This window comes from Chelonia mydas, unplaced genomic scaffold, assembly GCF_015237465.2.
Source record: "Chelonia mydas isolate rCheMyd1 unplaced genomic scaffold, rCheMyd1.pri.v2 scaffold_45_arrow_ctg1, whole genome shotgun sequence".
Lineage (NCBI taxonomy): Eukaryota > Metazoa > Chordata > Testudines > Cheloniidae > Chelonia > Chelonia mydas.
This window is the reverse complement of record NW_025111267.1, coordinates 101,802-116,095: the sequence shown is the minus strand read 5'-3', so window position 1 is coordinate 116,095 and position 14,294 is coordinate 101,802. Positions and strand designations below refer to the sequence as shown.

Genomic DNA, 14,294 nt, shown 5'->3' with positions numbered 1-14,294 from the left:
GTTGCACTTTTCCCCTCACCTTCTTATTTATACACTCCCTATCTGCAGCCCTACAAAGTCACAGGATCTCCTGGTCAACCTCCTTCTGGCCCTAGCTAAAAAAAGCCCACCTGGGTAGATTGTCAGCTTGTCTTCTGTGAGCTTGTTTTCTTATGTTCTTATGTGAGAAGAAGAAGATATAAATATGGATTCAAAGAAAGATCCTGTATCTCTGGACTGTCTGGATTCTAACAGAGAAGAATAACTGAATGAGAAGACAGAGATCCCCAGAGTTATTCTGGGTAGCCCTGTGTGATGGGGTGAGCTCCCCACACTAGCCCTGTAAGAGCTGGCTTGGGCCAGGTGGCCCAATCAGCTAATTATGCTGCAAACGGTGGAGGTTTAGGCCGGAATCAGCTGGTTAGAGAGAGTCTCACCTGTTCAGGAACAGGTGGGACCTATAAAGCCAGGAAGGTGGCTCTGGGTTGGGGCTGTTGGGAAAGACTGCAGTAAGGCAGACAGCAGTCATGCCCTGGGAAGAGGGAGGAGTGTTTGGGGGCTGCAGGGAGATAGTCTGTAGTTATTCCCTGGGAGGAGGATTCTTGGGGCTGGCACACCCAGAGTGAGGAGGGGAACCAGAGTATAGGAAGCAGTCATACAATCATAGAAGATTAGGGTTGGAGGCCATCTAGTCCAACACCCTGCTCAAAGCAGGACCAACCGCAACTAAATCAGTCCAGGGAAGGAGCAGTGTGGGCAGAGAGAGGAAGCCCAGAACTGCTGAGCTGTCCCTGGACTGGATCCCAGAAAAGAGGGCAGGCCTGGGTTCCCCTGCCAGTCACTGAGGGAATGGCACCAGGGCAGTGAATGGGAAGACGGCCTAGGACTGTTGATGGACTGAATCCCGTCAGGGGGAACACTGAGTGACCTAGCTGGAGGGCTAAGTCACAAAGAGGATGCTGCGGGTCCTGGAGCAAGAGGAGCTGCAGACCAGAGTGAGAGTGATGGTGTGCAAACTGTGGATGGGGCGTTGGCCTCGAGAGCTAATCCCCAGAGTGACCAGGAGGAGATGCCAGACCGGCGGTGAGTGGAGTACCTCATGACACCCTGTAAAAGACTTTGGGGAAACTGACTGTTTATTACATCACTGCCACCATTTGGAGTTACAAACTGATTTACCTGTTATTATATTTTACCTGCTAGAGCCTCTCAATAACCCTCCTTCTTTCTTCTTAGCTAATAAACCTTTAGTTATTTACTATGGAACTGGCTGCCAGCATTCTCTTTGGAGAAAATTCTGGGTGACTGACTGGTCCCTTGGGACTGGGAGAAACCTGGTGTGGTGTGATGTTAGGATTAAGTGACATTTTATCACAACTTTCAGTTTGTCTGGGTGGCAGGTTAGGCGGTCTGTGACTCCACAGTGAGACTTGTATAGTGATCCAGGAGTTCATGTTTGTGACTGGCTTGGTGAAATCTAATGATAGAACACACCACCAGTTTGGGGTATCTGCCCTTGTTTTTTGAGTCTGCCCTGAGTTAGTCACTTACAGTGGTGAGCCACTCCAGACAGCATGACAGCAGGTACCACAACATTAGAGAAAAGTAGACTTGGTACCACTTTATTTTACAAATAAAGGGAAAGACAGGCAAATTGGATCTGTGTGTGTACAATCAAGTCCCAGACACTTAGGGCCTAATTCTACCCTGCTGAAATCAACTGTGAAGCTCCCACTGACACAATGGGAACAGAAATGGGCCCTTAATGTGCTGTAGTTACCCTGCAGTTGGAATGGGCATGAAAAATATCAGTGCAGTAACATACAGTGCATGCTATAGGGACATAGTTAAAATATCTGTTACTTGTTTACTTTTACTGTTGGACCTGAATGTAAATATATACCAGCAAAAAGAACAATAGAATTATCTTGTACAATAGTCATGTACAACCAAGAACAATGAAAAAATCCCATCAGATTTTTTTTTCATTTTTGTTTTTTTTTAACCTTTAAATGAAGGAAAATTGCACAGTTATAGGATTAGGACTTCACAAGGTCACATTATAAAAGCAACTTTGATGTATTTCCTAAGTGACAGAGGGTTAGATCCACAAAGGTATGTAGCTACCTAACTGCCTCTTTATAAATACATAATATATAAATCATTATGTATTTATTGAAGCAGGGACTTGACTCTCCCATATCCCAGGTGAGTGCCCTGGCCACCAGCTAGAATCAATCTCTAGCTTTTTTTTGGATTCAGTGACTGATTATTTGTACAAAGTGGAACATTTCCAGCAGGAGAGACCCACCCCAGCACAGTCTAGAGTGACTAGGGCACTCACCTGCGTTCACGTCCCTGCTCCAAATCAGGCAGAGCAGGGATTGAATGTGGATTTCCCACCTCCCAGTTGAGTGCTTTAACCAATGGGTCACGTGTAAACTGGGGAGATGAGAGAGCTGACCTGGCTTACGTGCCTAGCTCCAGGAGTGGGTTCATGACTGAGGTCCCCGAGCAGAGATAGGTGCCTACCTCTACCTGTGTGTCAGGGGGCTGAGGCTTCGATCAATGGCAGGTTGGCAATGAAATAACTTTGTACATCTAGGCCCTACTCCCTTCCTTGGCATTTCACTGCTGGCAAATGTAGGTGGTTCCCTGTTCAGCTTTCTGGCTTCTGGTGCCTAACTCTCCCCATGCATTGTACATGGAGCTGGGCGCGTGACACATGGCTGAGGATCCCATTCGATGGCAAGGCACCTAGGAGTCAGGCCTTGCAACGCCCAAGGCCCTTGGGGGATCTACCCCAGAGTTACTATCCATGGCAGCCTTGGTCAAAACAGGTTGCATATGACTTCCTTTTCTTACTATTGTTTTCTGATTCAAGACAGCATGTTTTTTTAAGACTTTAACATAAAGAAGCCACTAGATACACTAGAGCTGCTTGGAAATTCATCCTTTTCCCCACAAAATATGAATGACCGTGAATATTTTTCATGTTCCACAAATAAATTTGGGATTTTCATAGATCTGTCAAGTGATTAAAAAAAAAATTAACCGTGATTAATTGTGCTGTTAATAATAGAATACCTTTTATTTAAATATTTTGGATGTTTTCTACAGTTTCAAATATATTGATTTTAATTACAAACACAATAGAAAGTGTACAGTGCTCACTTTATATTTTTATTCCAAATATCTGAAGTGTAAAAAATGAAAGAAATAGTATTTTTCAATTCAGCTAATACAAGTACTGTAGTGCAATCTCTTTACCATGGAAGCTGAACTTACAAATGTAGATTTATGTACAAAAAATAACTGCATTCAGAAATAAAACAATATGAAACATTGGAGCCTACAAGTCCACTCAGTCCTACTTCTTGTTCAGCCAATCGCTCGGACAAACAAGTTTGTTTACATTTGCAGGAGATAATGCTGCCACCTTCTTATTTACAAAGTCATCTGAAAATGAGAACAGGCATTTGCCTGGCACTCTTGTAGCCGGCATCGCAAAATATTTACGTGCCAGAGGCGCTGAAGAGTCATAAGTCCCTTCATGCTTCAACCACTATTCCAGAGGACATGTGTCCAAGCTGATGACAGGTTCTGCTCAATAACAATCCAAAGCAATGCGGACAACGCTTGTTCATTTTCATCATCTAAGTCAGATGCCACCAGCAGAAGGTTGATTTTCTTTTTTGGTGCTTCGGGTTCTGCAGTTTCCGCATCAGAGTGTTACTCTTTTAAGACTTCTGAAAGCATGCTCCACACCTTGTCCCTCTCAGATTTTGGAAGGCACCTCAGATTCTTAAACCTTGGGTCGAGTGCTGTAGCTTTTATTAGAAATCTCATATTGGTACCTTCTTTGCATTTTGTCAAATCTGCAGTGAAAATGTTCTTAAAATAAACAACATGTGTTGGGTCATCATCCGAGACTGCTATAACATGAAATTTATGGCAGAATGCGGGTAAAACAGAGCAGGAGACAAACAATTCTCCCCCAAGGAGTTCAGTCACAAATTTAATTAACACAGTATTTTTTAACGAGCATCATCAGTATGGAAGCGTGTGCTCTGGAATGGTGACTGAAGCATGATGGGGCATACAAATGTTTAGCGTATCTGGCATGTAAATACCTTGCATTGCTGGCTACAAAAGTGCTATGCCAACGCCTGTTCTCACTTTCAGGTGACATTATAAATAAGAAGCAGGCAGCATTATCTCCAGTAAATGAAAACAAACTTGTTTCTCTTAGTGACTGGCTGAACAAAAAGTAGGACTGAGTGGACTTGTAGGCTCTAAAGTTTTACATTGTTTTGTTTTTGAGTTTCAATTGGTATTCTGTTGTTTAACAGTGCAATTAAAACTGCGATTAATCATGATTTTTTTTAATCTCGATCAATTTTTTTAGTTAAACGCGTGAGTTAACTGTGGTTAATTGACAGCCCAAGTTTTTCAACAGAAATCTGAACATTTTCAATGAAAACAAACTATATGGAGAAAATTTGTAATCTTATTGTGAAGATTTTTCACAGGAAAATGTTTTGATGAATTTTTTTTGAACAGCTCTAATCCATAAAAATATGAGAGAGAGACAGAGAGAGAGAGAGGTTGCTATAGTGCACTAACCCTATACCATGGCTATGCTTTGTTCTGTATATAATATATTTTTACTATAAATCGGTCCCAGTTTGAACATCAGATCCACATCATTTCCAGGACTGCTGAGATCACAGCACAAGGTGGAGGCAGGCCCTGGGGTGGGTCATGTTCCCATTGAACAAGGACAGGATATTGATAAGATTTTCACACTAAGTCACCTGAGCAAACGACACCAACGTCGTCAGCAATTCCTGCCTGGGTTGTCTCAGGCGGGGAGATGTCACAGAGAGTCAGACGAGTCTCATTTCCTCCACATCGGACACTTTTCAGCCCCACGGGGCCCCTTCCTCGCTCAGACATAGGCGGGTTATAAGCTTTCTCAGCGACTCCGCACTGGAGCTGCCTGCACACCACGCTGGCATCGTCCATGTCCCACTGGTCATCCAGGACTCTGCCCCACACACCATGGAGGGAAATCTCAACTCTCCCACTGCATCGGTTCTCTCCATTCAACAGTCTGAGCGCCTCAGAATGACCTGGGCTCACAGAGACAAAAAATACGCTCAATAACACTCCCTGCTGGTACTGCATTAGAAATAATACACAGGTGTGGTGTGAAACACAGGTTTCTGTGCTGAGTGGAAGGTAACTCTCACCGCTGTGCAGTGATACAGGGAACAGCCTCTTTCAAGGGTTTCATTTGTCTGTCTACTCAGAAATGCAGGAGGTGATGGAAGGAAAGAATTCCCCAGCTCTGAGATCAGATCTTGCCCGATGTGGAGCGCTCTCACCTCCCTAAGGAGTCAATGTGAGTGGAGAGTGCTCAGGAACACCTGGCAGATCAGGCCCCTGGTTTCCAAAATGGTCTGTGCAAAGTGCTCAGTGCTCACCCCGCACATTGATAGCGTCAGCGCTGTGAGGTAGCTGTGATTTACAACAGGAGTCTAGGGATTGGCCTGCAATGAGCTCACCAAGCGCCCCACTTCCCTGCTGCAATTCCTAGACCCAGACTGCCAGGACACATGGCTCCTTTAAAGAAAACCCTGCCCTGTTTGTCCCCGTTCAGTGTACATTGGTGGCCTGCGATCACGGTGTCAGCTCCAAACCCATAAGGAGCTAACACAATAAAGGCTTTTCTGCACTCAGCAAGGATTTTCCAGGCCAGGTCTGCAACTGTGGACGCTTGAGTTCCCTTTCTCACGAAGTCTAGCTATTGGCTTGGCTGGAGATGATGCTGGAGAAGAGAGTGACCTCCGGGCAATGGGGAAGAAGATCCCATTTTTTTCTAAACATATATATTTTTCATTTTAAACTTTGTTCACTGTGACCACATAAAGATGTTGAAGTTCCTTGTGGGAGAAGCGAAGACCCTTTCTGGTGATTAGGTCATTGGAGGTTTATACAGTGTATGCGGCACCTTACATTTCAAAGGAGCCAAAGTGCTCCCAAAATGTGATCTGTAAACCTGTCAAATCTTCCTAAACATATAAACAGTTATAAGAATATACATACAGAGGCCAGTAGTGACTCCATATTTAAAGATGAGATTAGTATTACACTTAAGACAGGTATTTAACTACTCTGTTTTTTATTAAAGTCGTGTATGGTCTGAATCTCACATTAAGACTCCTATACTCTGAGCAGGTGTAAATGAGCCCTTAGGGTGAGTAAGAATTGGGCCCAGTGTCATCTCCCCTTACTTCCCGCACAGCATCTCCGTGTCAATGTGACCCACATTCCTTGTTCTGCAGCATTTGACTTTATTTCTCTGACAGGAAGAGAAAGATGCCATGGGGAGGGGACATAGATTTTATCTGGATACTCTGGGCCTCTGTTACGTTATGGGCAACCCCACACCCTAGTCACCCTCTGAGGGCAGAGCTAGAGTGCAGGGTCGGGGGGGGAAGGTTATAAATACAGGAGTTGAAGGGCTTCTATACACTCGAAAGGCTACAAGGGCACAGCTGCAGCGCTGCAGCTGCACCTCTGTAGCCCTTTAGTGTAGACCCTACCTATGCCGACCGGAGGGGTTCTCCCATTCCTATAGTTCATCCACCTCCCTGAGAGGTGGTAGCGAGCTTGACAGAAGAATTCTTCTGTTTACCTAGTGCTGTATACACTGCGGGGGGTGGGGGGGTAGGTTGGCTTCATGTGTCACTCAGGGGTGAGGATTTTTCATATCCCTGAGTGATTTAGCTGGGTCAACCCAGCTTTTTAATGTATACCGTGCCGAAGACAGCCCTGTGGACTCAGTGGCTGAGAGATGTATCTGCTGTGAGGGCTGATCCCAACCCCTGTACCACCGTGGATACAGGGCAGTGCTATGCCAGCTTTATTTTCTAAGGAAGCCCTCCATTGGGATAATGTTTGGTGCACCATGGTGTGGTCTAAGGACGTAGAGGGAGAGCTGGGGCAGTATTTGTTGCTGTGGAGACCACAGAGACTCTGGAATTTACATTTAGCTATCAGCTGACTGCTCTAAACTGGGATTCTGTCTCAGTTAAAGAGAGAGAATGGGGCAGCACTTGGTGAGGTGAGGATTTGGGAATTCTTGCCTGATTTAGCTGGGTTTATGGGGAGAAGACAGTGCTCTATGGAGTGAGAGCCTTACAGAGATCCAGAGACAGATATTGTAGAGGCTGCTTCCAATCCTGGTACCCCATTGAATACAGGCTACAGATTTCTGTTTCACCAGCAACTGAGAGACCCAGTCAACTCTTAACCCAAGCCTAGGGCTGGAGCGCTGCTAGCTGCTAAGATCCCCAGACTGTTTCGTTGCTCACCAAGTTCTGAAGTGTTTGAAATGGCTGAGGTGCTGTCATTTCTCAAGCTCTGAAGACCCACTACATGTTACAACCACACTGCAATGCCTGAGAAATCATCTCTAAGAGAAGATCAGTGGGGAATGTGTTTGGATGTTTGTGCTGAAGTATAGAACACGTTAAGTTGTAAGAGAAACAAATGGAGGAAGGTCTGTGTAAGGAGAACCCGGATTTACTGTCTAATAGCTTTTGTTTAAAAGTTATTCATAGATTCCAAATACTATTTACAATGTTTTCTGTGTGCATTAAATGTTTTACTAAGGCCATGTCTACACTATGGGCGCTACTGTGACACAGAACATCACTGCAGCTATGCCACTGTAGTGTAGATGCTTCCTTCAGTGACAGAAGGGGTTTTACTATTGCTGTGGGTAATCCATCTTTCCGAATGGTGGTAGGTAGATCAATGGAAGAATTCTTCTATCGTTGTCTACACTGGGGGTGAGGTTGGCATGGTTATGTCACTCGGGGATGTGACTCCTATTGATATCACTGATAAAGGCTGCTAAGTGCCTAAATCCTTACTGAAAATGAAACGTAGGCTCTTAAACCAGTTAGGCATTGCCATGCTGAATGGAGCAACAGCGAAACAGCTGTAAAAATCTGGGCCTAGCCACTATGGATAGCCATCAGACGACTTGCCATCGATCAGCTATGGCAGTTCTCTGGTGTGGCATGGGGAAGCTGATGAAGATCTTTGGAGAAGCCTGCAGGAAAAAGGACCCCTGCAGTATTTGTGTTGCATTGTAGAGGAGGATCTTCATCAAAGCGCCAGCTGCTCTCACTAAGAGCAGGATCTTTGTGAAAGTTCCCAGATGGCTCAGAAGCCAAGCTCTGAAGCCATTTGAATGCTTTCCTGAAAACTGGGATCTTTGGCAAAGAAATGACCATTTCTATGAAGTGCTGTGGGGAATTAATGATCTACAAACATACACACCCACTTAGCAAGCTCTGTAGGTGAGGGCTGCAGCCCACCAGCACACAACCCAGGATGGGCAACGGGGGAAGCATTTTGGCCAGGAACACCAGGGCAAACACCTACTTTTCCAGAGAGTGAAATGGGATTGTAATGGCCCCACAGCATGGATGAGATCTCTGCTTATAGGTTGCTTCTGCAACACCAACCTCAACCTGATGAAGGGCTGAGTCAGCCCTGCTGGGACTGAGGGAATCTGTGAATCACAAACCCCAGGTTTATAGCACAGAGCCATTTCTCTCCGGTTCACTCTAGCCTAGTGCTAGGATCCACCTCGCCACCCCTCACTGCACCTGGAGGTGTCTCTGATCTGGGGAACTTAAACAAAGAGAGCAACACTCCGATACCCCTACTTACCTTGCGTACTGTAGTCAATGGGACGACTCATGATGATCCTAAGCTGGCCTATAAACTGCACTATGACTAATACACACACATATATATTAAACTTACCTGAGCAAATAACACTGGCCGTGTCTCTGGGGGAGCAGGCTGGGTTGCCCAGGGCCATACGAGAACAATCCCACAGACAGGGTTCAGTCCCTTCACAATGAAAAGTGTCGCTCCATACGGTTCCGCTCCCTTCCCCGAAATGGGCTCCTCCCTGGATCGACTCGGCATATCCACAGTTCAGCTGATGGCAGAGGACGTTGGCATCTTGCAAATCCCAGTGGGAGGCACAGAGGCTTCCCCATGTGTCTCCATGTTGGATCTCCACTCTCCCGGAGCACTCGGTGCCGTTCACCAACCTGCCGCCCAGGCACCCTGAGCACAAGGGAAAGTGAGTGTCGAGGTGGCGCAGTGACCAGTGTTAATGGCCACAGCAGGGAGGGGAGTGGGGAACAGGAAGGGATTGTTGCTCGTGATCAATGCTAGCAGTTACCCTGTGGGGGCTGTGGGACTATTCCACACCTGCCCATTCACAAACTGATACTCGATCCACGTCAGTTAGTGCGAAGGGAGGTCCAGGGACCAGAATTTGGTTTCCTTGATACATTCCATACTCAAGGCACCACAAGCATTTCACTGAGGGATCAGTTCCAGCAGACTTGGCTGGTGCAGGGACAGGGGGCCAAATTATGGGCCAGTCCCCACCTGGTGTAAATCAGCATAGCCTCACTGAGCCCCATGGAGCTTGGCTGATTGACACACTGTGAAGATCTGGCTGAGGATGTTCCCCAATCCCCAATCCTTTTCTTTCCCCCTGCAGCTGCTCACCTGAACACACCACGCTGGCTTCACTCCCAGGGGGACACTCAGTTGTGCCCAGCGCGGTAACAGGACAGTCCCTCAGGCGGGATTCATTCCTCTCACAGCCAAACTTGCCGTTCCAGACAGGCCCATCTCCTGTGCCAAAGAGCTGCCCTGCTGGCATCGACAGGGCGAATCCACAGTCAAACTGCTGGCACAGGCTGTGGGCAGCCTGTAAATCCCACTGGGAGTCACAGAGGGTTCCCCAGGCGCCTCCGTGGCGAAGCTCCACTCTCCCCGAACACCCTGTGCTGCCATTTGCCAGCCTGTACCCGCCGTACCCTGAGAAGAAGGAGAAGGGAGATCAGAAGGGTATCAGACACTTGAGGGTTACCCCCAACAGAGGATATGGCATCCACCAGCCTTTGGGGGAAATCAAATTAAGATGTTATTTCAAAACGAGCCTGCTTCTCCAGTTAGGTGCTTGCCAAGGCTTGTGCGCCTACACACACATCTAATGGACTACACTGAGCATGTGCAGTGAGAGAGGATAGCTATCTGGAAACCTGACAATCCAGCATGAGATGTGGGTGGCTTTGAGGGTAAATTGTGGCCTTTACAGCTAGACACCCCCACCCCTGGCACTGTGAGCACAACTCCAGCCCAGAAAAGAAACGTGATGTTAAAAAAGCAGGTTTATTGCTCCAATTGGTCTCTCTCATGGGGGGTTTTGTTTGGTGTAAATATAATCTGAGTGCAGCAACATATTCAGAATGTGCTGAAATTGCTTTTGAAAAGGAAACAACTTCCAAATGTGAATGCTGACTGGGAAGGGGAGGGGTGATCAGGGGTGCAAGAGTAGGTGGTAACAGGGGGAAATGTTTGGGTTTTCAGCCAGGGATGTGCTTATTATGGGGAGGGAGACAAATGGGAATCGGTGGTAGGGGAGAGAAGAAGTTGCGGGGTGGGCTCAGGGAAGGGGGAGAGTGTGAGGATTGGGAGAGGAGGAAGGGAGAACACAGGAGGGGTTGCAAACTAGGAAGGGTAGCAGAAAAAGTTGGGGGGTTGAAGTAAGGCACATCAGCCATGAATTCTCCCCTTCCATGTGTGTGCTGCAATCTACGGGAGCCCTACCCCTTTGCAGGCCCCAGGAGCAACTATACAACCACCATTATCCCCATTCCATTCTAACAAAATGTACAGGACAGGGAGGAGCACTGAGGAATCACATAGCAACCTTGTGGCCGAGTGGAAAAACCACTGGACTGGGACTATCCCCAGCTTTGCCACTGGCTTGCTGTCTGACCTTGGGCAAGTCTGAGGTTCTGAGCCCCAGAAGGTGGTGAGAGGCAGACCAGCTGAAAGTCTCTGGGCAAAGATAAAAGCCGGGGAAAAAAGTGGTGATGTAATGGTAGGGGTCTACTATAGACCACCCAATCAGGAGAAGGAATGGATGAGGCATTTCTACAACAAACATAAATATTCAAAACACAAGACCTGACAGTAACAGGGGAGTTTGTTGGAAAAGTAATAAGGCAAAACACTAAATGTTCAAATCAGTTCTTGGAATGTGTTGGGGAAAACTTTTTGTTCCGTAAAAGTAGAGGAAGTAACCAGGAGGACCGACATTTGAGACTAGATTCTGACCCAGAGGGAGGAATTGTTAGTGAATCTGAAGGTGGAAGGCAACTTGGGTGAAAGTGACCATGAAACGATAGTTGTCATGATTCTAAGGAAAGGAAGGAGTGAAAGAAGCAGAATAAGGAAAAAGGACTTCAAAAACTCCAGACTTTAGCAAACATAGTGAACTGATAGCTGAGTTCCCATGGGAAAAAAATCTTAGGGAAAAAAGGAGGTCAGGAGACCTGACAGTTTCTCAATATTAAAGACACAACTGCAAAGTATCCTGATGTGAAGGAAAAACAGAAAGAATCGTAAGAGAACATTATGGCTCCACAGGAGCTCTTTAAGGACTGAAAATCAAAAAGGAATCGTACAAAAAGTGGAAATGTGAAGCACTTGCTAAGGATGAGCACAAAACCACAGCACTAGCATGTCGGGACTAAATCAGAGAGGCAAAAGCACAATACGAGTTACACCCAGCAAGGGACATAAAAAGATAATACTAATAAGAAGTTCTCTAAATACATTAGGGGGTAAGAGAAAGATGAAGTAAAGTCAGGTCCTCTACTTAGTTAAAAGAAGAGCTAATAAGGGGTGATATCAAGAAGGCTGAGGTGTTTAATTTCTATTTTGCTTTAATCTTTACTAAATAGGTTAATGGTGAGCAGATACTCAACACAATTAATATTAACAATGAGGGGGAAGGAATGCAAACCTCACAGAAATTAAGTCGACTGTCCCCAAAGATACACTACACACACACTAGCCTGTTAGCCTGTAGCCCTGTATTTGACATTCCTGCATGTACCCCACAATTGGACAGCACTGGAGTCAGTCATTTTGTATGTTCAACCATTGCCAGCTGAAACCCAAACATCACATAGCTAACAATAGTTTAATGACCCTGAGAGGCAAGGCCAAATAGCTCCATGCTTGCAGTTTTTCTAATCAAAATGGGAGAATACAATAAAAAATAAACGTACTGTAAAAATAGAAACAAATGTTTGGGCAACCGACCTTGGTTTTAGGTGCCTCTAACATGTAAGCTTTATCATTGTTATAACCAGGAATATTTTGCTAATAAAAATAATGAATTGTTATTGGCTGTTGCTGGGGAAATTATTAGCCCATTAGAGGCTATTATGAGCTGTGTGCTTTATCCAAAGAAAATTTACAAAAAAATTATTTAGAAAGTGTGCTTTGGAGCAGTCTGGGGAAGCTTTCCTTTTGGCAAGGATTTTACACCTAAGTTCCCCAATAGTCAGATGGAAGGAGGGGGCCCCCGGTAGCTTGGCTGTTAATTTCTTGAGACCATTTCAGACTTTTTAGGTAACTGTAAATATTTGGAATGCTCTGCACCCTACTGCTACAGCATACATAGTGTGGACGCGCTTGAAATCTAATAAAGTAGTTTTAGGTAAAGCACTCTGGTTTGTATCAATCCTTTATCAGACAGAGGAGTTATGGCCATATTAATTTTTTCTTGAAGAAAACCAGTTAAATTACCACTGATTTGGGTTCTAAAACCCCTGGGTAACAAGCCCAGCTGAGGACACACTCTTTACCTTAACACACAGCATGGAGCTGATTTATGGTAAAACCACGAATAAGTTTATTAATAAAGAACATAGATTTAAATGATACTAAGCAGAGATAACAGAAGCAGAAAATGCTTACAAACAAAACAAAATACAACACTTTCTAGTGTCTAAGACTTTACTTTAGCAAACTATGATCTTTGCCTCAACAGCTTTCTCACATCAAACTGCCAGCATCTCCAAGCCTTCCGGCAGGAGGATCCAACATTCACAGAATTGGAGGGTGCTGTCCTCTTTGCCCACTAAAGGATGGGTAACTAACGAGTTTTCTCCCCTTCTTTGTATACTCTAGTAACCTTTTGAAATGTGTTTGTCTAAAGTGCCTCCCCAGATAAATTTCTTCTCCTTTGCTATTTGACTCTTCCTAGTGACTTCCCATCATCCTCTTGGCTCATATGTAACATAATTTCCACTGTCTCTGGCCTCACCTTGCTCAGTTTACATTGGAGACACAGGCAAACAGGCAAAACAACATCCCTTTGTCTAGGACAAACTTGTTTCTCAAGTCTGTCCCCAAAACATATTTTAGGAACATCTTTCCATCACACATACATAACTTTACTCGCCATCTGTATATACCTCACACAATGATATCCATAACCAGCATGTCTCCAGTTTTTATATGATATCTTACCCAAGTGAGCTCTAGCTCACGAAAGCTTATGCTCAAATAAATTTGTTAGTCTCTAAGGTGCCACAAGTCCTCCTTTTCTTTTTACCCATTACACTGTTATAGTACAATAATACTGTATACAAACAGTTGTTGCAACTGCTTATTCTTTGGGTTTCAGGCCCCTTGTTCTCCCCTTGGGGTGTCTGGACCCTGAGTGTCACACAAAGATACTTAAGGATCTAGCTGAAGCGCTGGTGGAACTGTCAGCCATGATACACAGACAGCTGCCACGGCACAGGAGCCAGCAAACAGAGGGGTAAACAGGGGAGTGTGAAAGGGGAGTTTGTCTTGTGGTGCTTGTTCGGGGTTTGTTTTCGCTGTGGGGGGGTGGTGTTTTGGTGTGGTTTGTATTTCCCAGATTAACAGGATTTAGGTGGGAAGGCTATGACCGATACAGAGGCAGCAGTGGGAGTGACCCATGTCGTGGAAGACACAATGAAGATGACTGGATGTGGAAGCTGCGGTATGTACATCATCCTGGAGGGGGCACCTGGTAAGAGTTTTGTCTGCATGAAACGCCATCTGATAGAGCTGATGGAGGAAAAGATCCGAGGTTTGGAGATGCAGGTGGAAAGTCTGGTTGAGTTTAGGAAGGGGTTTGAGCAGATTATGGGGCCAAGACATGAGGTATCTGAAGGGAAAAGCTCAGACTTGCAGATGGAAGCAGGACTGAGGAATTCTGAGGGGAGACTGCTGGGTGAGGAAAGTGGTCAGTGGAAGCATGTGACTAAAAGAACCAGGCAGAGGAAAAGACGGGCTAGTGAAGGAGAAATAGAGCTCAAGAATAGGTTTGTGGAGTTGGAAAATGAAGAAGGGGCACAGCAGGTGGTCAC

General features: G+C 45.5%; 1 pseudogene; it reads right to left on the bottom strand.

Annotated features, from left to right (window-relative positions):
• The window catches only part of LOC102946063, a 64,269-nt pseudogene that overhangs the window by 19,759 nt on the left and 30,216 nt on the right, over positions 1–14,294 (bottom strand).